Genomic DNA, 25,684 nt, shown 5'->3' on the forward strand with positions numbered 1-25,684 from the left:
AAGCTTGGGGAGTAACAATATGAACTCAATGCCTGACTTGTTGCGTGGCTTGTTGCATGGACCACAGCTTGCCCGGGGTTAATAAGTGCATCCACTGGCGTGTGAAAGAGTCTGTTGGTATTTTAATTTAAAACAAGTGTAATTGTTTCGTTCACGCCATTGTGGTGGGGGTGTGTGAGAGAACTTGCATCCCTTGATTGTAGTGAGGTTTGGTTGCAGGCCATACCCAGAAATTATTTTGGGGAGGGGAGGATTTAAAAAAGGAGATTTCTTTGGGTGAATTTTTGATGAAATGGACCTTTTGGGGTAGCTGTGCAAAATTGGTTTCTGAGAGGGGTTGTGTGAAAATGGGGAAAATCTGGGTGATATTGGGCTAATTTTCAGTGAATTTGTATAATTTTAGGGATTTTTTGACCTAGAGGATTTGGGGGCATGCCCCTCTATTGGCTATGGGCCTGAGTCTGGGATTTTAATTCCTGAGTTAAGGTAATCAAGAGTGCTGGAAAGGTGGAAAAGTGTGTTAATATTCATATTTGGAATTCCCAGGTCAGAATTTTGTTTCGCAGTGCGAATATCAATCTTAATTCTTGCAGAATTTGCAGGAATCGATGATTTTTGCAAATCAACTTCTGTGTAAACTACAAAAGTTTGTGAGAATCAACTAGGATTCATGCAAATCTGTTTACGAGAATCTTTGGGAGCATAGATTCTCGGATTCTCGCCGAAATAATGAACCTGGAATTTCTCCTTTTTCATTTACCATATATATTATAAATAAGCCTGCAAATTAGCAACTACCCCAGTATTGTACTACAATGTAGGAAAAAATTGCTGTATTTGATAGCCTGGATGTTTTGTGCATAAATTGTGTATTTGTAAGTTTTTCCAGGGTAGAAAACTCAATATCATGCCACCAGAATAACATGCACCCCAGCCTGTACCAAACTTCATAGCCTATTTGACCCATTTATTCCTCATACGCTCAGGGAGGAGCACTATTTGGGTCAATTATGGTCAAATTATCAATTGCTGTTTGTTGAAATTTAGAAGTATAGCTGGAGTACTACAGTACAGTTAAGTGTTTGAAGCTAAATGAAGAGGTTTGGGGCAAGCAAGAAAACCGTATCTGCAATAGCTGCCAGGTGCCATATGTTTAGATCGGTACAGTATAGAATGCAGAAATTACCCAAATGTTTATAAGGCAGCTAGCTATTGCAGATACAGGTCCTAAACCTGCAATATTATTGCTTACTGGAAGCATTAGACCCTATGCTGAGAGCAGTATGTGCAGTGAAATGGTACCTGGGGTCTATTTCACTAAACTAAAGTTACGAAGCTTCGTAAGTAAAAGTTACGAACTGTTCAGTAAATTAAAATCAAACGTAGCTACTGAATCGTTGTAAAATCCATTTCACTAAACCCTTCTTACCCACGAAGAGTTGCGAGTCAAGTTACGAAGAGTGTTTAGCGTTTCAATCTACAAATGAGACTATTTTTGGCACACGATTGACACGACCTTTGACACGCGAGTGAAGGTGAAGACAGTGAAAATGGCAGCGTAGAGCAGTTTCTCGGGCCAAAAACATACAATTCCGGCCGAATACAACACCCGGACTGAGAAGGAAGAAGGTAAGAATGCTACTGAAGGGATCTAGGTCCCATTACAGGGGATTTAATCGTCAGAATTTGAGCAAAATAAAGTCAAAGACGTTAAAAAACATCATGACGGTATCGGGTACAGGCATCATGCATGGTGATCAATGATGGTATCATTATGATGTATACACAGCTAACTTCTACCGCTCGCCCAGTACTTGTATTGTACCAGTAGTACTGGGCTAGAAGAAGTCTGCGCTTGCACTGGGCAAGACAACGTCGGCTAGTACTAGGCTAGGCAACTACTTGCGTGCCACGCATCGGGCTCGCGTGCCAAATGCTAGCCTATACTATAGCTTAGCCTAAATAAAATACTAGTTTCTCGATCATGAGAGTATGAATGCACTGCGTAATGTGGCAAGTTTAGTGGAATGACACAATAGCGCGATTGATTGTGCACACACAGGAAATGCAGCGCTACCCAAACGTGTGTGGTAGGCATTGTACGTCACGCAATTGTCATTGCGTGCCTATTGAGCTCTCATGGTCGAGAAAATATTATTTTAGCTATAGCACAATTTGACTAGCCCAGTAATTATTTCACCAAATCTGGCCAAGCCCAAGTACTCAAGTACTTGTGGGTGACGTGCTCATACTAGCGAAACAGTTCCCAATCAATTTATGTTTTGACACATGCCTTGTGTGTAGCCGAAATGCAATTTATTTGGATCAGCTTGGCCTATTATTTTAACTGTTTCGATCAGTGTTCTTTTTCAGTGAAAAAGCTCAGTCAAGTGCAGTCATAGACCTTCATGTGTTTGAAGGCCTATGCCTGGTGCAAGGCAATTTTAGATCTAGGCCATAGGCCTATTTGTAAGTAAAAAATCCATATTAGGCTAGGCCATATGTTAAAATATGCAAAATTCTTGCTTGCTGCACTTGCAATCTAGACCAAATTATCAAATTAGCCCCATGAGTTAATTAGGTTCCCAACACTTTTAGTAAAAAAGTTGTGTTTTAATTGAAAATGATGTCTTTTTTAATGAAAAGTAGCCCTTTTCTAAAACTTAAAAGTCTTCATAAAAAAAGTTTTTCAAAAACGATGTGGGGTTTTAGACTGATGGGGTGCGGCATCATTTTTTTAATGAAAAGTCGCCTTTTCCCTGAAATGAAGTCTTTAAAAAGTCACATTTTTCTAAAATGACGTCTATTTTTTTTTAAAATCACCTTTTTCTGAAATGTTGTCTTTTTAAAAAAAAATAAGTCACCTTTTTCCCTGAAATGACCTCTTTTTTAACGTCTTTTTTAACAAGTTTCTTTTTTCTGACATGTTTTTAAAGTCGCCTTTTCCCTAAAATAACGTCTTTAAAAAGTCACATTTTTCTGAAATGGCATCTTTATAAAAAGTCACCTTTCTAAAATGTCTTTAAAAAAAGTTGCTTTTTTTTCCTGAAATGACGTCTTTAAAAGAGTCACATTTTTTCTGAAATGACATCTTTTAAAAAAGGTTGCTTTTTTCTGATATGATGTCAAAAAGTCGCTTTTTTCTGAAATGATGTCTTCAAAAAAGTCACCTTTTTTTTTGCTTTAAAAAGTCGCATTGTTTTAAATGGGCGTCTTTTTTTAATATAAAGTCGCCTAGTTCTGAAATATCTTTTCAAAAAAAAATCTTTCTGAAATAACTTCTTTTTTAAAAAGTCGCATTTTTTTCTGAAATGCGCCTTTTTTTTAAAAAGTCGCTTTTTCTGAAATGACGTCTTTTAAAAAGTTTTTTTTCTTTTCTGAAATGACATCTTTTTTAAAAGTTGCCTTTTCCCTAAAATGTCTTTTTAAGAAAGTTGCCTTTTTCTGAAATGATGTCTTTTTAAAACAGCTGCCTTTTTCTGAAATGTCTTTTTAAAAGTCGCCTTTTTCTGAAATGGCATCTTTTAAAATAAAAAGTAACCTTTTTCTCAAATGACATCTTTTTAAAAAGTCACCTACTTTCTGAATGCACTACGCATAATACGTAGAGTGCGTGCCTGTGCTTTTTACTTAATTAATCCGGGATTCAATATAGGTTTGTGTTGTAAATGAACACGTGAATAAGAGTGTCGTTTCCTTGTTAACACTGTGGCCTATGAGGAACTGAAATATATGCAAAATATTCGTAAAAAATTTAAGATCAAGGGCCCAAATGGCCCTCAGAAATTCTGGCTTATTTTGAGGCCTGGTTATTACCAGCATCATAATTATTTTGATCTATCATCTCTTTTATCAAACAGGTGCATCCCTGCAGTGCAGTCAACTCTTTTGTTATTGCTAGTGGTCAATTGCTGACATTGGCCATACCAATTGTTCTACAAGATATTCTTCTTCAGTAACAAGTAAGTGAATCAGGAAAAAAAAAATGTTTGTTTCCTGTAGCAGGTCTAAATAGTCTAATGCCAAATGTGGTATTTTTTCCAATCCATGTCTAGAAATGAAAAACAAAACAAAACTTTTTTGCTGCAAAAATTAAATTGGGCTTGGTTTTGCATACAGCAACACCATTTTATTTTTCACTCTGCCTGTTTGTCGTGTAAATGTGTGATTATTTCTCCAGTAGGTTTTCACTCCGCTCGTTTGTGTAATGTGTAAATGTTTACTCCAGAAGTGTTTTTAATTAAATTTTTGCAGGTTTTTTTTTTCTAATGCGCAAAATAAGCCATCCTAAGAGAAATACGCATGCAGCGCCAGGGTTCGACTTACTTTGAAAAATTTGCGTAGCAATTTTGAGTGAAAACCTTATTTAGGTGATGTTCTTATAATATTAGCATATGTTTACATTGTAAAAATTTCTATACAAGCTGAAATGTGTGTAGCAGGTTGTCCAAAATGGGGAGCATTTTGCTCCACACACGTTAAATCGAACCCTGCAGCGCTAAGGGAAACAAACTTGTTTTTCTTTTTGGCCTTGCATTGAAAAATGTTATGGTACCGTACTCAAAATAAAGAGATGATTGAAGCAAAAACAAGATGCTTTGGTTTTGGACATGTGAAATATTTACACGTAATATTTGATGATGATGATGAATGATGATGATGATGATAATCCAGACAAATCTCTCTCAATCTCTTTATTCAGACTTACTCTGGTCTACAATGGCACTCCAATGGAGAAATGGAGTGATGAAGATGGTCTGAAAGTAGAAGTGAATTGAGGAACCACAGTAATTTATATAACACCAACAAGCAGACAGGTGATATATTATTGTTTTTTGTTTGCGCCTGGTCCCATCAGAACCCAAGCGGTAACGGTTGATCCAGTTCATTCATGCTCAGGCTCATTCACATTTCATGATGAATCGATGGTGACAGATGAACCAAAAATGAACTGAAGTGAACTGAGATGAATTGAGTCGAACCATTATGAACTGAAAATAAACAGCGATAAACTAAAATGAACTGCATTGATGAATCGAAAATAAATGGATGGCGTAAAAATAAATGAGAGTGGGAAGAACCTGGATGAACCATGATGAACTGAGATGAACCTTAAATGATCCAGGATGAACCGAAAATGAACGGATGATCCGAAATGAACTGTGATAAACCGGGATATTCTTCTTGGTTCGTCTTAGTTTAGAAATGGGGTCAATCTTTTCAGGATGTTGAAGGGGATTTCACCTACCTCCAGCCCCGGGTAGGAGCGGTCACGGAATGCCACTGCATCTAGTTCATTTGATTCATCCCAGTTCATTTTGGTTCATCCCGTCAGTTCATAATGAACTGTAATTAACAGGGATGAACAGAAATGAACCGGGATGAAGTGAGTTAAGTGGGTTATTGGCTTGTTGTTGAGCTATTTATATCTAATCAAGAAAGCAACTTGGGGATCAAGCCACCATATCTCAATGTTGAGTCACTTTTTGTTTTGTTTTTGGATTTAATGTTTCAAACACCTCCTGTTTTACACAATCAATTCTATTCTTAAAACATTGTTTTCTTTTTTATTGTTCATTTCAGGTTCACCTTGTCTACTTTAACATTTAAATGATCATCTTTGAAGTCACCAGTATCATCCTGGACTCCTGGTAGTGCTGGTACATGTATCTTGCAAATATTTAACAACAATTATGAACTTATATAAAACAATGGCACTGACCGTCTGTTAGTAGGAGCTATATGTCGATGTCAACTATTTCACCTACTGACCACTGTGCACTCTGGTCTGAACTTCAAAACTCACACATTGGTTGATCACATAATTTTACATGTAACTCCAAATTTGTTGGGTTGTCAAAAACAATGAGGTTATTGGACCATATAACTTTCACTGCATCTATGCATCCAGTTAATTATGTTGGAATTTGTTAACAACACACAACAGAAACCAATGTATGTTATTTTGTGTGATCTATCATTTTTAGGTCGTGTGCATATTGCATTAATCGTGCTTGATGGTTAGTACTAAGCTTAATTTGTTAAAAGGATTTTGCAAAACAAGTTAGAGCGGTTCTCGACTTCTTGCACCATAGCTGGATCATGGAGCTTATTGTTTCGGAATGAAAAAAGGGGATGTATATTATGGTGCACTGGGGGCCTTAAGAGCTAGTCTCCCTTATTATGTACGGATCTTTGATACAAAAGCAAATAGAATTTCTTCAAAAAATTATGTTGGTATATATTATTCACAACTCACATGTACAATATGAGCATGCACACGGCTCTCATTCAGCTTTAAAAAATTCTTGAAATTTCAGCCTCTCTGGAGCCTTATTTACAAATGATAAACTTTGGAGGTGCATAAATTGTGTGCTATCATATCCCAACCTGCATTTTGCTTTTTTTAAGTACCAAAATGGTTACATCAATAAAACACAGAATACAAATTGGGACCTTGATGGCACAAAAAAAGCAAATCCAATGTTTTGATGAAAAGCACCCTCGTGCAAACTTCAAAGCATCATAACGGCTGCACCATTGAGATCCCAAGTCCGAACAAGTTTGAAATTAAAGACCTCCATTGTAAGTTCCATTTTCCAGCAAAAAGTTTTTTGGATTTTGCTGGTGCACATAGTTAACAGAAGTCAAAGGTGATATATAGCCTATTGAATGTAAAATAAAAGCAATATTTAATACCAAATATGGTTGTACTGAAAAAAATAATGAGTTTCTCAATAAAGACAAGTTTTAGCATATGATATTTTGTTTATTTTTTGTGTTGTCTTGAATGTCAAAAGCATGTACTATTTTGGGATAAAACGTGTTAAGGGATAAAATTATGATATGATAAGGGGGCTATCATTTTCGGAAGGGGGGTCTTAAATTTCCAGAAATCAGTGCCATTAAAATTGTGACCCCTATTTCGGCAACAAAATGTTATCCCCCCACCACCGATTATACCTTACACCCTAAACAGGCTAAAATTGTATTGAAATTAGTCTTTTTTTTTAAATTAAACACACTATCTGTGGTCATCGTGAGACTCCCTACATTTTGGTCAACCAAAATTTTATGACTCCCTATTTTTCTTTCCAAAATTTATGACCAGCGTATATTTGGGACCCCTCCTTCTGAAGAAAATGATAGCCCCTAAAGCAACAAGAGAATGAATGTTGATACTCTTCGTGACATCAGGAATAAGAGGAATAGTTTATAGGGCCTGACCCCGGGGCCTGACTGTAGTACATCATACGTTGGAATTGAGAGAAGGAAACTTTTTAATGATTGGACGAAAGTTTAGATGTTTGCGAATAGTCAAGAGAGGGTGCTTTGAATGTCTTCTTTTCTCAAGCGGTATTGGACACGCGTCAGTGTGCCTGTTTTTGAGTTTACACCCAATGACCGCTTTTTTTCCCCAAATCTGCCACCAGTACCCAATGACCCCCTTTTTTCATCTGCTTTACACCAGTACACCAAATCTGCAATTTTTTAAACATTTTGTAGCCATTTAGCTGCAAAATTGCTTTGAAAATTTACTTTTTCACGGTCCATGACACCTAATTTTTAGCGTTTCACATCTGAATTACCCCCCACTGAATGACCCCCTTTTCCGACAAAAATCGCCACCGATACACATCTAGTTTTGTACTCCGGTAGGCACAGGTAGGCTACGTCACTTTCATATTCGCGTGAGCTCTCATGGTCGACCCCGGATTAAACCACGCTACACGGGGCATTTCGTGATCTACAGCCTCATCACCCCACTTTTCTCAAAAAAAGTTGAGATTTTTATATCACTGGAAACCTCTGGCTACATAATGTTTATGTAAAAAATATTTCTTCCAGATTAATTCGTTTTGCAAAGATATCGTGAAATTTGAATTTCGTTCTGGTGCACCAGAACGAAATTACAACGCATTGTCTATGGAGCAGTGTAATACACATAATCATGCATATTCGCAAACTCAAAATCGGAATCAACTGAAATTTTGGGAATAGGCTTTTTTCGTGGATATGTACTGAAAAATGTCATAAAAAGAGGATGCTTGGATCACGAAATCCTCCTTTAAGATGAAAAACCGAGTGTGCCAGGTAAATTTTGCAATCATTGTAGGCCTATCTGGCTGGGATCAGTAATTGTATAGGCCTATGGCCATCCAATTGGAAAATTTGATTTCTAGAGTCATTATTATACATGTTATAGGCCTAGCCTATATATCAAAGCTACAAAATACTCCATCTTCCCCGACAGATATTTTAAGAATAAAAACTTTTACCCGTTGTGTATCCTTTTTAATGCACGGCAAACCGTTGATCAGATAGGCCTTCTGCCAATAGACCATTATGATGGTGTGAACCACTGGTATAAACCGATCCCGAACCATAACATTTCAAGGCAATAAACACTTGAAGGCGCGTGGATCTACATCATGACCTCTTATCATGTGCTTATTATGTTTATTAAAACACGTAAGCCCGTTACATCGGCCCGTGTAAAGCGGTAGCGTTTATACATTTTGTTGTCTTTAAATATAAAATCAAGCGGATTTGTCACGATCACGGAAAACTCTTTCCTTTTCAATTAAATGCACTCGTTTGTGACACATTTTGATGTACCGGTACGTTATAATTCAAGTGCGGCCGAAATTGTATGTTTTATATGCTTTATCGGCTTTTTTACTAGATGTAGGCCTATTAAATGAAGCAATCCCGTACCATAAAATCTCAAGGCGATAAACACTTGAAGGCGTATGACATCTTAATATGTTCAACACGTAGGCCCGTTACATCATGCCGGCCCGTGTAAAGCGGTATAGCATTTTGTTGTCTTAATAAAATCAAGCGGATTTGTCACGATCACGGAAAACAAAACTCTTTCCTTTTCAATGCACTCGCGTTTCTGGCACATTTTCAGTGATGTACCGGTATATTTGCGGCGAAATTGTATGTTTTATATGCCTATTTGGCGCGAAATTATACTTACCGTACTTACCATGCTGAGTTTCTGAAGCTTCGTGAGGACTTACGTCTAGTATAGGGTCTTCGTAACTTTTCTTAACTTACGAAGGGTATTTAAGAAGAGTCACCCTTCGTAAAAGTTTAGTGAAATGGAAGTTAAGAAGCGTCGTAACTTTACGTCGGATTTTGCAAGTTACGAACGATTTCGGGACTTACGAAGTGAGTTACGAAGGGTTAGGAGCTTAGTGAAATGGACCCCTGGTAATTATGTTGTCATAGGTGTCGTCAATAGCGAATAGCAATGCTTAGGGTCGCAACATAAATGAACCCTTTGTAACTTTTGCTGTGGCTAAATTTGTCTTCATAACCTTTATTATCAGTTATTGAGTTATAACTTCCAAATTCCACAGATATCCAAAATAATCCAATGTGACAAATCTTTCCAATTTTTAGGAGGGAGACTGAAGTAAGAAGAAACTTTGATTTTAGGGTAATTTCAAAATTCAAATGGCTACAAACAAATGATTTGCAAAACCAGGGTCAGAATTTCGGCGAGAATCCGAGATTAATCGATACTCCCAAATATTCTTGTGAACAGATTTCAAAATTCAAATGCTACAAACAAATGATTTGCAAAACCAGGGTCAGAATTTCGGCGAGAATCTGAGATTAAGATACTGCTTCTAGACAGATGTATCTTAATCAACATCTGAAAGTTAAGATCGCTCCGAGACTCCGTACACCGGACGATCTTACCGTTTCCGATGTTGATTAAGATACTTCTTTCTAGAAGAACTGAAGAAGTATCTTAATCAACATCGGAAAGGTAAGATCGCTCCGGTTAGGAGTCTACAAAACATTTCTGTTTTGGACTATTCATCTATCTGTTCATAAAAGTTGGCTAGTATGTATTTCATAAAATATTAAAGTTTGTCATGTACATTATTAAATGTAATGATGTATCTTGGGACTTTGGGAGTGCCTGCCATAGAGATAAAATGCTGAGTTACTTTCCCACATTATTGAGGCTTTTTGCTTCATACGTGCCTGTCTGCTCTTGGTTTCAATTTCCACACCGATTGTCAAGAAGCAGTAGAATTATTATTACATCGCCTCATTACTTTGCACAGTTCACTAGACTCACATTCAACCATGTTAACAAATACTAGTTCCATTATAGCTTCTGGGTATGATGAACTGGAACAGACACACTTTACAATCCCTAAAGCATTATGAAATAATGGACTTAACCTTCTGGGGATTGGCATATAGATTTTTTTCATGTGGAATAGAAACAGATACCAAGCAAATAAAAGTAGATCAGGAAAGACGGAAAAGCGTAACATCTAAAGGGAAATGTAGCACTTCCCCTGTATCACATTCTCTAGCATAGAGCCCTATAATGTCGGGCATAATCTTGTGGCTCCATTTTCTGTACAAATCCAGAGTAAAATCGCCAGAGAAAAGGAAAACAAACACATAGTCCTGTGCTAGCATTTTAATTTTACCGCAATTGATCATAGCCTGAGAGAAGATGTGTGTGCGTGTAACTTACAGATTCACATACTTCACATTCATCCTCACATTCATACAGATCGCTTTACTGATTGGAATTGAAATATACATGTACATTACATGTATCACAGAAATAATACCAGTGTCTTTAGTAACAAAAACCCTTTTTTACGAGCCTGACCGACCCAGATTTTGCATTTTGGGAGAATTTTTTTGTTTAATTTCACTACAATCATGTAAAATCTGCTTTTTGGGGGCCAAAATTGATTGATTTTGACTATAAAGTATTCAGAACTTTTTCAAAATATGTTTACAAATTTTTTACAAACATATTTCGAAAATGTTTTTGAAAAATTAATTTTTTCCCAGATTTTTCAAGCTCTTGGTGATATTTAGGGTCATTTTAGTCTTAAAAAAATTCCTGAACGACCAAACTTTCCTGAAAAGTCTGTGCGCCCGTAAAATGGTGTTCATTTTCCATTGCCTTATTAATATATAATCAAAAGTAATATATGACATTGTTCAAATAAATGTGGGGCAAATTTTATAATTTGAAGCATTATCTACTTAAATTATATAATGCATATGAATTAGTTATTTCATGTGAATTGGATTCAAATTATAATTGACAATGGAAGCAATAATGGGGAGTAATAACAGCTTGTATTAAAATGTAGTTCCTCATTATTATTTATGATCATTTTAGCAAATTGGCCACTTGGGACACACAGTATGGCTACGATTGCTCGTTGTAAGTTTGACAGAAGAAAGAAAGAAGAAGAACTGACCAAAAACAGAACACTCGCAAATTGGAAATTTGCGATTGTAAAAAAATGAAAATTATATAAAAATAATTCAAATTAAAACTAAAATTGAAGTTAACATTGAAATTAAAATTAAAATTAAAATACAAAAAAATTAAAATTAAATCAAGTGATTTGTTTTCTTTGATTTTCTTGTCTTGTTTGAGTTATGTTTAAAGCCATGATATGTGATTTGCTCCACAGCGACGCCCTCAATTTGTCTAGAATTACTACTTTTTGCATAATTGTAATGCCCAATGATTTACTAGAATACCATGTGAAAGACTTGGTCTAAAGTGCTTAAATTACAGTACAATTTAAGTTTTTATACTAAATCCGGAGATATCCTGTTTTATTCGAGTTCACAGATCGAGTGATGGCTAACACGTCTTGTGCATGTGTTGTCATTGAATCCACTGCTGAATGAGTGACATATAAACTGTGTGCATATCACTATTCACCTTGCTTCTTATTTATACATCCCAGCTGCATGAAGCTCCGCTCAATAATAATGTATGATCGGCTAGCTAATTCACACAATTTGTAGGCACTGGAATGAAATAACAAATTTCTTTGTTTGACCTCATTTGCTTGTCTCGAAATTCAAAAGAGACAATGTGATCAGTGAAACGAACATTTAAATAAGAATCTATTCTTTATACAAATCACATATTATTGCTTTAAGCCATGGGAATTATGATAAATGCATGTTCAAAAACATGCAGGTATGTAAATGCTGGGTGTAATGCTTACATGATTAAATCCACTGTGATTGTAATTATTCAAGAGAATTTATTCATTTGCTAACAACGTCCCAAAGTACACAGCACAATGCAGAGTGCAAATATACATAGGGTCTGAATGGAATGTGAACTCACATCATGAAAACATGATAAGGAAATAGCCTTCAAAATCACAGATTTAAAAGTTATGTAAAATTTGAAATTCTTACATGTAGCAGAAATAGCGCTAACATTGGGCTCTGTCGCTAATTATTGTTGCACTTCATTCTATGCGCTCAGATTATGTTATTTTATGAAAACTCAGCGAAGTGCATATTAACATGTTTAACCCCATGAGAACTACCTGCCGATTGGCCAAAAAGAAGTTTTCATTATCAATTGGCCCAATCAGCAACATTGTTAGAATAATTTCACCAAGCAAAAATAATTGGGGTGAATTTATTTGCAAAGCTCCATTCTGATTGGTGATTAAAGTAAAAATATCATGTAATTGACCAATCAGAGGCAATGTTAGATTGGCATGTAGTGCTCAGGGGGTTAAACTTCTCAGCAGGTTAGTTCTGTAAATATTTCCATATTCATTGCATAATTATGAAAATATAGGCTGAGAGCTAAAGTCATACATATTTGGCAGCTTAAGTTTTTTTTGTTTGGATTATCAGACTTCATCAGTAAGCTTAGCAATCCTCTTTTCAGCATTTACAAGACAGTTATTGCCTGCAATGAAAGGGATTAACATGATTTGCTGAACCAGAACAACATAAAATTGATTCAAAATTTAGATTTGCGCATTTTTGCTTCTGAAGCAGAAAATGTGAAAGCGAGCTGATAAATCTGGAGGTATAGAATCAAAATGAAGATAAAATAAAGGCAGTAACGTTGCCAGCCCTAAGTTTTTGTGTAACATGTGTAAGGGGCAGAGCCAAATTTTTGTCCCCCATTTGTCAATTTTTAGTCATTTTAATATTCTCTCTTTGCACTCCCCATTTTATCCCAGAAAGTTTTCTGGGGTGTGGGGGGAAGCCGTTTTTCCCCCAGCTTCTCCTGGCTTAATGCCCCTGAATAAAAATATGTTTTGCGATATTTGAAACCTACAAATTCATGAAAAATTTCATGACGTTGAAACATGGGTTCGCTCCAAAAAAATAAATAAGTGATAATGCTGCGTGTTAAAATCATGAAAAGAAAACAGCAGTGCACTAAACCTGCTTCTAAATTAAGTATTTCTGCCCAAACCCAATTCTTACTGTACCACTAAATATATTTGCCTTTAATTAAATTTCGCGGGGCAAAATTGAGTTGTCAATCCATTTGATTTCGGTTAACTTTAAAAGGTTAACCAATCTTCATTGAAGAGTGCCATTTAGAATTAGGTTCACTTTATTATAGCAACGTGACTTGGTTAAGTAACCAAAGATTCTGGACAACCAGACAAGTCAATTGGTTCGTTAAGAAAATGAGTCCATAGTAGCTCAGTAACCTGCCCCTAAGTCAATATGTGTATTGGAATTCTACTTTATGTGCCATTTTGGGGTAAATTTCAAGAACAATATAGAAAAAATGAACATGACTTCTAGTTACTCTATTGTTTAACTCTCTCAGCGCGGCTTTCAACACCAGACGACAAGTTTCAATTTTTTTTTATTTAAAAAAAATTTCAGAATTGTACATTTTCATGACCAGCATGAAAAATACATGCAAATGAGTACAAACAAGTCTAGTATTGGTTCAGAGGCTCTTGATGTAGCTCTTGATATTTTGAGAAAATATCTCAAAATTTTGACTTTTTATGTTGACACTTATATGGCTAGCATGCAGAGCATTAATAAAGAAATTTGGACCCTAGATGTAACTTATATGGAAGTCAATATTCATTTTCAAACTCTCTATTATTTTACATGTTTGTCCTGGTCAAACATGTTTTCAAATTACTCCGTTATTCGGTAACATTTAACTAGTAGATCAAATTTAGACCAGAGCATTCAAACCAATCACGGTACTTTCTAATTTAAAGCGTCTGCCGCTATCAGGTGTGTGATTAATTTGACGCTTTAGAAAAGGGAGGGGTTGATCAAAGGCACAGGCTACTTAATTGAGATGGTTAGTTAGATTGAAAATGAATGGTGACCTGGTAATTTATATCGTATTTGAACAGTTTCATGCGGGTCAGTAATCAGAATTAAACAATTAAATCAAAGCGTGTTCTATGGAATCAAGGATATAAGAACAATATATTTTGGTATTATTTCGGTTCACTTGAATAAGATTAATGGTTGGACCTAGATATTTGTGTTTAATACCTGTTTGTAATTTTAGAATATAGGCCAAATTAGATGGTGAGTGATCATTGGATAGAAAGTGCTTCAAAAATGGTGAAATCCTGAGGTTTTCTTGAAGAATATTTGGCTTTAATACCTGTGAAGATATTTATACAAATTTCACACAAAGATAGCAGCATTCCTCCTAATTTCTGGTAGATTTCTTTGGAAATGCAAAATGTGATTGAGTAAAGAAAATGTCTCCCTAATGCCAACATTTCTTAGGATTCTTTGCAGCCCTGGGTCTTGCTCACATTTTAAATGAGTTCAAATTATTATGACCGTAATGGCTTCTTGATATATTGGTCTTATAGGGTCACAATGTATGTGACCGCATAAAGAAAATATATAGAAAATAGTTGAAACTGAAGTAAAAACATTCATATTCAGCTCAATCCCATAGTAGTGTTATCCTGCACTGACCTGCAGGCTTAACAATATTATAGAGAATAAATGAACAGAACTTTCATGTTTTCTTTCGAAAACCTTTTCAGCGAACAGTACTCAAGGTTGTTTGTGAAATGACAACTTTTGTAAAGGCTAATGGTTTTCTGTCCTGTATCCAACAGCTTACAAATGTTAGTACAAGTTCTCAGCAACCTTATTACTATATTCTCTTAAATGATAGTGTTTTCGTTTCCTCTCTAACAATTAAATCTTTTGTTTTGATATCATAAAACAAGTGTATTTTTCTGGTCAAACTTGGGGTTATAATCAACATCCCACACATGAGAATTGCAGGGTTGCCACAATTCTTCTAATTAATTTGTGTGGCAAGCACCACACAAAAACCCAATTTCTAGTCAATGAAAAGGCACCCAAAATCTGAATATTGGGTGTATTTAATGAGTACTGTAAAAAAAATCACCCAATTGGGTGGAAAATCACCTCCTACAATGTCCCTTACTGCGACAGACCAATAAAGTTGAAAGGGCATTTTAGTGCATTGAAGACTTCAAAATCCACAAGTATAGGCAAATGAAAGGAAATTACCTGTACACTAAAAAAAGGTGCTCTTTGCTTTTTCGATGTAGCAAAAGCAGCCCAAATTTTGAGTAAGAACAAGGTGCATTAAATTTTTGAGAGGATTGGCGGGCTCAGGTACAAATGACCATACGGGGATGTGCCACAAACTCATTTTTGGGCCTCTGGTATAACAATGGCCTCTTCTCCAGGTAAATTTGGTATAAAAATGTAATATTTTTAAAATACTTCTAAAAGATACCCCAATTTTACTTACCTCACCTCCTCCTCCTCACCTCAATTCAAAAAATTAAATTTTGTTTAAAAATTGTCATGAAGTTTAGCCAAAAATCTTGGCCTCAGGTATCAAAATTGGTTAAATATTCTTAGAAAATTGATATAAATATGGGTTCACTCTCAGATTCTTGGAGCTCATCCTACCTCCTCCCCATATATTGGCAGCCATTTATAAACTTTCCAATTGGGTGCATAAACTAGCAAAACTAGTCAATTGTAGACAGGTTGATAAGCCTGTTTTAGTGAGTTGCTCAATTGGAACGTAATCGGCTTGTATCTTAGTGGTTTAATTAGTGTAATGAAGCATTAATTAGGTGTACAAGTATACAGTAGTGCAAGTGTTGGAATCACGACCATGGTATATATACATGCAGTATAGTGCACTCACCTGTAGTCATTCACTGTATTTACTTTGTATGTTTGATTCGTCTAAATGTGATGATATAAATTATTGGTATTTAAGGAGTTCAAATCAATATGCGGTGTTTCGATTGCAATTAAAGCAACATTGCAAAATTGTTCACAAAGTTGGAATTGTTTTCATGAAGTTATAAAATGAGATATTAGATAAATGTTCCCTTTTATGTTTGACCCAAACTAATGATCTAAATGTCCTGGGAACGTAAAAAATGCTGAAAATTTAAAATTGTGTGAATTATTTCATGCCAAGTCCCTCAAACCATATTCAATTCATCAAAAAATCAATTCCGTTAAAGTATTTCTTGCCCTGCATCCAAAATGTTATTTGTTGATGTATCCAGTAATCAAAATGTCCTGGGAACATAATGCAAGTTTAAAAGTGTGTGTATTGTTTTAGGGAAGCACCTCAAACCATGTTCAACTCATCAAAGAATCTATCGCAGTCATTTTTTGCCCTGCGTCCAAACCAGAGGATGATTTAAGGAAGCCCCATCATGCACTGTAAAAGTGTTATCACTAGAGTTTCAACTGCCACTTTACTTTTCAAATCCCATTGAACTCTGTGCAAAAGATGCTGTTTTAGAATTGCCCGTGTATCATTATTACTTGGTCGATTTCAGATCTAAAGTGATGTATGCATGAAGGATAATTAACACCTTCTGTAGGTAACATAAAATGTGAAATCGACTAGCAATTTGAATGTGTTTTTATTGTAAATATATCAGTCCAAAGTCAACACAGTGGCATGGTGGGAAGTGCTTAAATCATCCTCTGCGTCCAAACTATGATTTGTTCATGTTGATGTAGGTATCTCTTCATCATCGTAAACTTGTTCTCCTTTGGGGAAAAAAGCAAAATATTTTCATTAACTCTTAGTATTTTCTATAAATCGAAATTTGCTAAATTTTTTTAATAAAACGATGAAAAAATATTTTGTTTTATTTGTGTATTGGAATAAATTATGTAAAGAATGTATTCATGAAGCTATTAAACGTGATAAATCTTGCTTGTGAAGTTGTTTGTACATCTTTGTAGATTTTAAAAAGATTTTTTTTTCAACGTGATAAATCTTGCTTGTAAAGTTGTTTGTATAGCTTTGTAGATTTTAATAAGATTTTTTTTCAACGTGATAAATCTTGCTTGTGAAGTTGTTTGTATATCTTTGTAAATTTTAAAAAGATTTTTTTCTTTTTAAATCGTCTTTCAATTGTATACTTGAGTCAATCGTAGAACAATCCGTATCCCACTGCGTCGGTACTCATTTGAAGATCAACACCTTAAAGCAAATATGGCTAACAATTGATTGTTTTCTTAGGAAGCTTCATGGTAGTTAGTCTTATCCTCCGAACATGAAATAAAGTGATATACCATGCTCATTTTAGTTGTATCGGTGAGTTGAAAAACATACCGTAAATGCTGAAGGAACTCAAGTTTGGTATCTAAACAACAGTCGGGGTTTTAACTATTAACTGATCGGAACTGGCGGTGCATAAGCAATACAATGGCTACGCAAATCATAACTGATTGAAGGCTTAATTTGTCATGGCAGTGGTTAAAATTAGTTGTATAGCTTTTCTGCAGTTTGTATGGAAATGCTTGCACATTTTGCTCAAACTTGTGTTGAAATACTGAACAGAATCAAATCTGACCAAAAAGCCTCTGATGTTTTCAATATGTAAAGAATTTGGTATAATAATATGGGTTGTATGGTTAACCTGGTTTCATCTTGAAACTAAATCTATTGTATACTTTACAAATTCATGTGGTTTGCTTTTCTGATATTTGAATGGAAATGCTTGCACAATGCACATTTAATGACATTTATTGAAACTAAATATTGAAAAGTGTGTACTTATCTTTTGACTTTCAAGTTTATGAGTCATGGTTTTTGAGTTTTGACTTTTGAGTGAGGATTTCCAAGTTTCAAATGAGGATTTTCCAGAGTTTAGATAAGTAACACACATGTTGAAATACTGCTTATATAGGCAATTTCCAATATTGAAACTACATGTAAATGTTAAATGTATTTTACTTTTATTTCACTTTCAAGTTATGAGTCATGATTTTTACGTTTTAACTTTTGAGTGAAGATTTCCAAGGTTCAAGTGAGGATTTTCGAGTGAAACTCAAACCTCGAGGATAAGTAACACACATGTTGAAATAGCTTGAAATACAGCTTGGGCAGTTTCCAATGTGATCAAAAGGTCTCTGATACGTTTTCAATACATGTTGTAAGAATTTGGTATATTAAAATGAATTACATAGATAAACTGATAAATTACAAATTTCCTCCCTCTGTTCCTTTACTTTTGCAATGTAAGCAACTGTTTGACTGCATAAATGTTTCTTCAACTTCAAATATCACAAAATAAATACAGTGCCCTATATGTACATGTCTTTTATGCCAGCAAAGCAACATACTAAATACATGTAACTGTACTCAACTCAGTGGTACTGTAATTCCTGGACAAAAATGTACTGCAATACCTGGACAAAGCAAAGTCAGAAGATCTGCTTTTAAAATTAGCATGTATATCACATTGCATTGACATCTCTGACTTTTTGACAAGGTTTTTAGCATTGGCATGTCAGAACCAATTCACTTGAATTCTGATACACTAGGATAAATATCCAAACCTGGCTTTTGACTTTTGCGCAAATCTCCCCTGGAAGCAATTTTGTACTGCGGCCAAATTCTGACGCATATTTCTGATGGTCTCGTCATTGGATGTGTGTTAGTTGACCTAGATTGATCGGCATGCGGTATTAATTTGATACCAATCAACCTGTTAGTTGATGGGGATTAGAATAATACCCAGAGGTCACAGGTGGAAGTTGATATATTATAGAGAATACATATGTGTAGTAGGAACTTTGCCTGAGTGTGTTGAGAGTAATCAAAGTGAATGTACCTTGAGGATATCTGTCAGTTCTTTGCACATTGGCCAGCACAGTTCACTACAGTTCCAGTTTTTATGAATGGAAAATTCTTACTGTTTCAATTCCTATGATGTGTTTGCAAACAAAATTTAAACTTATGAATAAACTTTGTCAAAATTAAATGACAAGATTCAGAATATTGTCTTGGCACAACATTGTCAAAATAAAATGGTGAAAAAAAAGAATAATCACCCAAAGTCCCATTCCCAAAATGAAATTTGTCAGATGCAGAAAACAACAACCTCCTCACTTTTTATACATTTAGTTTTAAATTTATATTTATACGAAATATTAAACAACTGACTCTTGTGTTGTTGCACAGTACAGATTGCCAGTATTTAGATATCACTCCCACATGTAGCCCCAGGTCCTAGGCCATAGACCGTAATAAGGTCTATGCTGTGGCCCTCACGAACTGGACTGCGCTCCCTGCTCCCTCTCTGCCTGCGGGAATGTTATATTTATGTGTGGATAGCAAATAGCCAGAGGATGTTTAAAGACATTCCCACAACCCAATGGGGTTTCTGACCTTGTATGTCTGGCTTTTGTACACATGCGGTACAGTTGATCATACCTTGCATTGGGCTTGTGTGCAAATATCTGGTGTTTTCATCCTATTATTTAACATTCAAAACATCGAGACTTAGGAATAAAATTAATGCAGTGGGACAATATGAATGTTTTCTGTAAGAAAATCAAATATCAGTCATAAGTCTCAACTATTAACTCGTTGGCTGCAGTTTTAAAATTACCATTTTGTGTGTGTGGCAATGGGGACTTTGCCTTTAAAATTAGGTTACATTGATCAAATTTCCCAATCATAGTGCATTGTAGGAATGCCTTTAAGCCTCCTCTGGCAAATAGCCAGAAAGTGTGGTATTATGCTACATGTTGTTTGTACAATGTATAATTGTTGCTCCTACCTGGCAAATCCTTTCATCCCTTCATCCATCATTCATGTCCATTGTTCTTGATGAATTAGAAACCATATTCCAAACTCAGCTAAGATCTCAACCATGCTCATCTTAAGGACACAGTCCTTAACCCCCACTATATCTGTACATTCACAGAATGACCTTTTAATATGTTGGGTATGAAATCTCATACCACAACTTCAGGTCAAGTTTTGAATTACTGTTGTTGAACTGATGCTAATGAACTGTGCCATATAGAATGAGGCTGGCTCGTAGTCTTAGTGATGATTCTAAGGCAGAGAAGATATATTACACTTCCCATAATGCATTGCTTCCATTTCAATTTCCTGCACTGATTTGCTATCCAGTGTCGTCCGACGAACAGGACCTATTTTTTTCTTAGTTACCAACTATACTCATGCAGACTCAAATCATGTTGATCGCTCAAGAAAGATTGATAGCGAAAGTCCACTAACTGCCCCGTCTGAAAATTTTTCGGGGCAGTGCGGTCACTGGACTTTCACGATTCGTCTGTCTTGCAGCGTATGAGATAGTGATCATAGACTGAGCTGAACACATTCTGGTAAATAAAAAAGGTCCTACATGTCGGACTAATCCAGTGCAACATGGATCGATAGTGACAAAAGGTCCCTCAATGAACATATCACCTTCAGAGCTTGCAAATTTTGTACTATCGACTTTTGTTTAGCCAGTATATTAATTATCAACAAGAAAAAAAAAGGGGAACCTGTACATAATAATAGAAGTATCATTTGAGGTGACGCATCATCGGGCCATATCATGTGCAAATGATTCTGGGAAGGGTAATGTATCTTCTCTGATTATAAGGAACCATATTCTAAATCCCATCCTGTCATGGGAGAGTGATGCATCATCCCGGTGCATCATATAGAAGTAAATCACACACACTTTGTTTCCTATAATAGTTGACCCCATTTTCTCAGTCATGTAATACCGTGTTATTATTTTAATATTAGCTGGTATTAAGATGGATGATCTAGATGATGACTATTGCTAGTATGAGCTCCTAAGAATGTCAATAAACAAAGATACATCATCGTTTTTATTATAATCCTGTTCTGAATGACATCTGGTATATCTATGATATTCATCATGTTCATATAGAATAGTGATGAGTTGAAGTCTATGTTAATTGAAACCTGTTTTCTGGGAGCAAAAGGCAAATGTTAAAAATGTTAAAATGACCAAGTTCAATGGGCAATTTGATAAAATTGGATTGGATGAAGCGGGGCATTGCCAAAGGTACAAGTTTAATCATTTGTGATCTTTCTTTTCAGTGTTTTGAACTATTATAGCCAGACTCAGTGGCATAGCCGGAGAGGTAAAGGGGCCAGTGAAAAGTCTTGCCCCCTCTTACCCACCTGATGTGGGATGCTGGTGGCCTGTATTTTTTAGCCCATTTTTGGCCATTTTCGTCAAAGTTTGTCCCCCGGCCCCTACCCCACTGGCCAGAGTGTACATGATGGGCCAATGTCTGATGAAGATGATCTTGCAGAAGTGAAGAATGAGGAATAAATGTTGTTTCTAACAGACAGGCAGTTGTTTTTTGCTGAATGTTGTAATATGTTACTATTGTTAACGATAAGGAAACAATAAATAGAATCTAATCATAATTTTTCTCTTTTTTTTCTTTCCACATGTGTATTGCTGATTGACATTTGCTTCACATACAACAGGTAAGTGAACCACTGCAACTCATTCAGTAACAAGAAGTATGGTGACAGTAATATAAACCCTGTCCGGGTGGGGGGGGGGAGGGGGGGTGAATTTGTTGTTCATTTTATATTTCTAAAAGAGGCTTAATAACCCAAAAAATCACAGAAAGCTTGAAAAATATGAAAAAATATTGCAAACATATTTTGGAATTTTTTTTCAAAACACTTTTTAATGCAATCCATTTGGCCAATCAAATTGTTTTTTTTTTTACTTGCATATATACAGCTAACAAAAGTTCCCAAAAGGCAAAATCTGGGTTGGTCGCCTGAAAGTCATAATTATATATTTTGCATGCATTTTTCTGTTGCTGTAGCGACAAACACTGCATATATCCGTAGTGATTTTTTGGCTCTCGGTAAAATTGTGTTCAACTGATTCTGGTTTGTGTGGGTCTTTGTTCCTCACCCCACCTTGTTGTCTTGTTGCTGTACTTCTTTCTGACCGATTTTGATGAATTTGTTTCTTATTCGACCAATGAAGCACAATGTTAATGTATTCCTCCATCAAGTGTCCATATCATATCAAAATCTTCTGACCACTATAAACTTTTTTTCTCAGACCAAGTCTCAAATGAAAACTGCCCGAAACCGCAAAGGTAAACAAACAAGTACCATGAGAATGTGCTGCATGCACTACCTGTCAGATAGTGCTAACGAGTTTATAGGATTGCCACAACTTTCAGCCCAAATTGTGGGGTAAATCACCCAAAAAGTCACCCAATTATTTTCTCAACCATTAGTTTTGATCGGACAAGAGATGATTCAAGTTTACATTTACAGATGTTTAGAATTTATCAATTTCTTTGCTAAAAAGTTGTTTTTATTTGGCATAATATGACCATAAATCACAGGAAAATTAAAAAAAACAACCACCCAATTGGGTGACCACTTTGCAGCTTCAGTCACAGAAAAGGGTCCAAAACCTGAAGTTCATGACAATTTCTTCTCAGCAAACTTTTCCCACATGCAATGACCATATGTAGCACTCAGCTATTAGCTAAACATTCCCCTTGGCTAACCATTTTGTTTCCGATGCTAAACACGTTTTGTCCTCTCTTGAGTCATATAATGCTTTGCGTACTAGGGTGGTTTAAATGCAACAAGTACCTTGATTTGACTGATTTAGAGAAGAATTATTGTAAGGCCTTTTCAAGAACCACTGTACCATTATGAAATATTTTCTGCTACATTTAACAGCACTTTACAACTATATAGATGCCAAAAATAGCAATGAAATCTGCTAAAATTCGCTACAATTTGCGATCAAATTTTAACTAGTTTGAAAATTAGTACAGTGAGTACAGCGAGGGCTAATAACTAGTTGATTAGCCCATAGCGATCAGAGCAAAGTTGATTAGTAAAGGTTGGATTTAGGGGATGTTTTTGGCAAGCTTTGGTGTGAACTCGATGGGCCATGAAATTATAACAATTACTTTGTTTAGGTTAGAAAAGGGCAATGTTGATGTTTAAAAAACAAATTTTAATGATTTGGGAAAGATTTCACTTTTTGCTTGTATTTTAATATGCACTTAATTATGTTTGAAATTTGTAGTTATGTGTAAGACTGCATCAACAGGAAAACTATTACAAGGTATTTTTAAAATTTTGTGTACCAAAATAGTTCTGTCCATAAAGTTACACCCAAGGATCAACAATGCCCAAATGATCAACGGACAACAGCCATCAATTTGATCATTAATAGCTCATTTCATAAAATATCTTGCACATAACAAGTGTTTTATGGATATCCCCAGTGTGGACTGCTCGCATATGTATGTTAACTATTGACTCCGAATTCAACAGCCTTGCTAGTGCACAAATTAAATATCAGTTTCGAATTCAACAGCCTTGCTGGTGCACAAAAAGATATTGACTCCGAATTCAACAACCTTGTTAGCGCACAAATAAAAGTACTCAACTTCTGATGATAATCTTCATGTTGAATGTCAGATAATGTTATTGCTTCCCTGAATTGCTTCCACTTTTGGCATTTAATGCACAGTATATTAGTACATCAATGCTTGTTCCAAAACTGCAAAATCAATAGGGTGTTCTAACAATTCACTGAGTGTCCCTTTAATGCCCCTTTAATGTTGACTAGCTTAATTTTGTGCTAGAAACTTACAGAATAGCACTGTTTTGGCTCATGTCTGTGCATATTAATCAAGGTTGATTTAAGTTTCTGCCCATTTTATGCCCAAACAATGAAATTGTATTGGAACTTTGGAGGAACTGAAACTGAACAATTTTAACTAGCACTGCAGGAGTGCCATAATTATCATACAATACAATGTAGTGAATGCAATACTGAAATATGAAAATAACATTCTACAACATGTAAAAATGTGAAAGTCTGGAACTTTTGATGACCTCATATGAGGTCAGTGAATAGACTTTGAACAAGTCTAATTTCAAGGTAAAATGTAGTGCTGATTGTGCAGCAAAGAATAGTGTACTTATTACCGAGCAACCAAAGGAATAAGATTTTGCATAGTCTAGAAGATCACAGAGTTGGCCTGGCCTGGAGGGTCTGTGGGTAGACAAGTGAAAGTGGACATAATTTCACAAATTTTGCAAATTAACATGGCAGCATGAATTTAGTAGTACATTGATGTAGGACCTATATGCAATACGTTTATAGAGATATTTTCTGGGGATAATTCAGATAAATAACAGAGTTAAATGGTTTGCTAAACTTTGGTACCGTATAAAGCATCCAGCACTGGCATCAAACCGAATCTCTGAAAGTGGTAAAATGTGCCAAAAAGGGGGGTGATTCTGCATGATTTGTAGAAAACCTGAGCTTGGGTAGCACAGGCTCTTTGCTGGGACTCTGTTATCTGTATGATGATCTAAGATAGCTTGCTTTGCTCATGCTAGGTGTGTCATGGACACTGTTCACATTAGAAAATTTCTTCATTCGACAAATATAAGTTTATCTTGATTAACTAATTAAGCATGCATACACAAACGCTGAATGAAGATCGAACAAAGACATTGCACTAGGCCTACACATTTCATGAAAATTAATGAAGCTAGTATTAACGCCTGGCTATATTAAAGCCGGCGAGGGACGAGGGTCACTTGTCACATGATCACTTTCCTTCGTCGAACAAAATGAGCGTACACATTACGAAGTTAGCTTCGTCCAACGAAGTATTCCTTCGTCGAAACAACCTTTTTAGCTTCTTCGAACATTGCAATTTTAATCTTTGTCAAAGGAAGAAAAGTGCGCACACGTTAGGAAAATTTTCTAATGTGAACAGGGTCATGGTTTGCGAACTGGGCTAGTTCTACCTGGGGGCTGAAGGCCTAAAACCCCCCCCCCCCATGCCACTGCATTAGCAGAACATTTGGCATATATTCCACTCTGTATCACTCTCCAAGTGTGTGATGTATACATTGTACCAATTATGTTTCTACAAGGCATGCATGTAAAGTACTCCAAACCAAATTGCAATCCTTCACCAATAGCTACCAATAGAAACATGATAAACAAGATGGATAGGCAAGGCACTTTCCGATAATCCATCATCATCACTCCGCATTGATGTGTAATATTAAATTTAATCTCAAGCTATAGGATGTTCTTACATTGACCATGATAGACATTCACTTGATAACATTACAGGCTTTATTAATACATGTACCGTATTCGTCCGAGTATAGTCCCACGTTCGAGTATAGTCCCACCCCCCCATTTTTTTTTTTAAGGTTTTTTTTTTAAAGTTTTTTTTTTCCTTTTGCAGTGTCCTTGGACCTAGACCTAGATGCTGGGATCATTCATGGTTGACCTAAAAAAAAAAAAAAATCAAAGATGTTTTGTATTTTTAATATGAAAATTGATAATTTGTATTCATGTCATACTCTTTTAATGATTTCAAAATGCATTCAAATTCAATGTTTCAAATTTTCACCTAAAAAACGGGTGGGACGTTTATACTCGGACCAATACGGTAATTTAAAAGCTATGTTGGCACAGGGTAAAATTGCACATTGAGTCGTCACAATTTGTATTATAGTTTGTTATACAACTAGGTCATTATGTATGAC

The 25,684-nt window shown here is 35.6% G+C and overlaps 2 protein-coding genes and 1 long non-coding RNA gene across 4 annotated transcripts in view; all 3 read left to right on the forward strand.

Annotated features, from left to right (window-relative positions):
* LOC140165105 (T-complex protein 1 subunit zeta-like) overlaps positions 1-25,684 on the forward strand; it is a 328,487-nt gene that overhangs the window by 167,703 nt on the left and 135,100 nt on the right. The window lies entirely within an intron of this gene.
* Positions 1-25,684, forward strand: part of LOC140165102 (beta-1,3-N-acetylglucosaminyltransferase radical fringe-like) — a 127,915-nt gene that overhangs the window by 9,761 nt on the left and 92,470 nt on the right. The window lies entirely within an intron of this gene.
* LOC140165103 (uncharacterized) lies at positions 1,440-5,635 on the forward strand. Its single transcript, XR_011860629.1, has 4 exons — positions 1,440-1,629; positions 3,861-3,962; positions 4,703-4,817; positions 5,584-5,635. It is a non-coding gene; the product is annotated as an uncharacterized lncRNA (long non-coding RNA).

Source organism: Amphiura filiformis, chromosome 11 (genome assembly GCF_039555335.1).
Source record: "Amphiura filiformis chromosome 11, Afil_fr2py, whole genome shotgun sequence".
Taxonomy (NCBI): Eukaryota; Metazoa; Echinodermata; class Ophiuroidea; order Amphilepidida; family Amphiuridae; genus Amphiura; species Amphiura filiformis.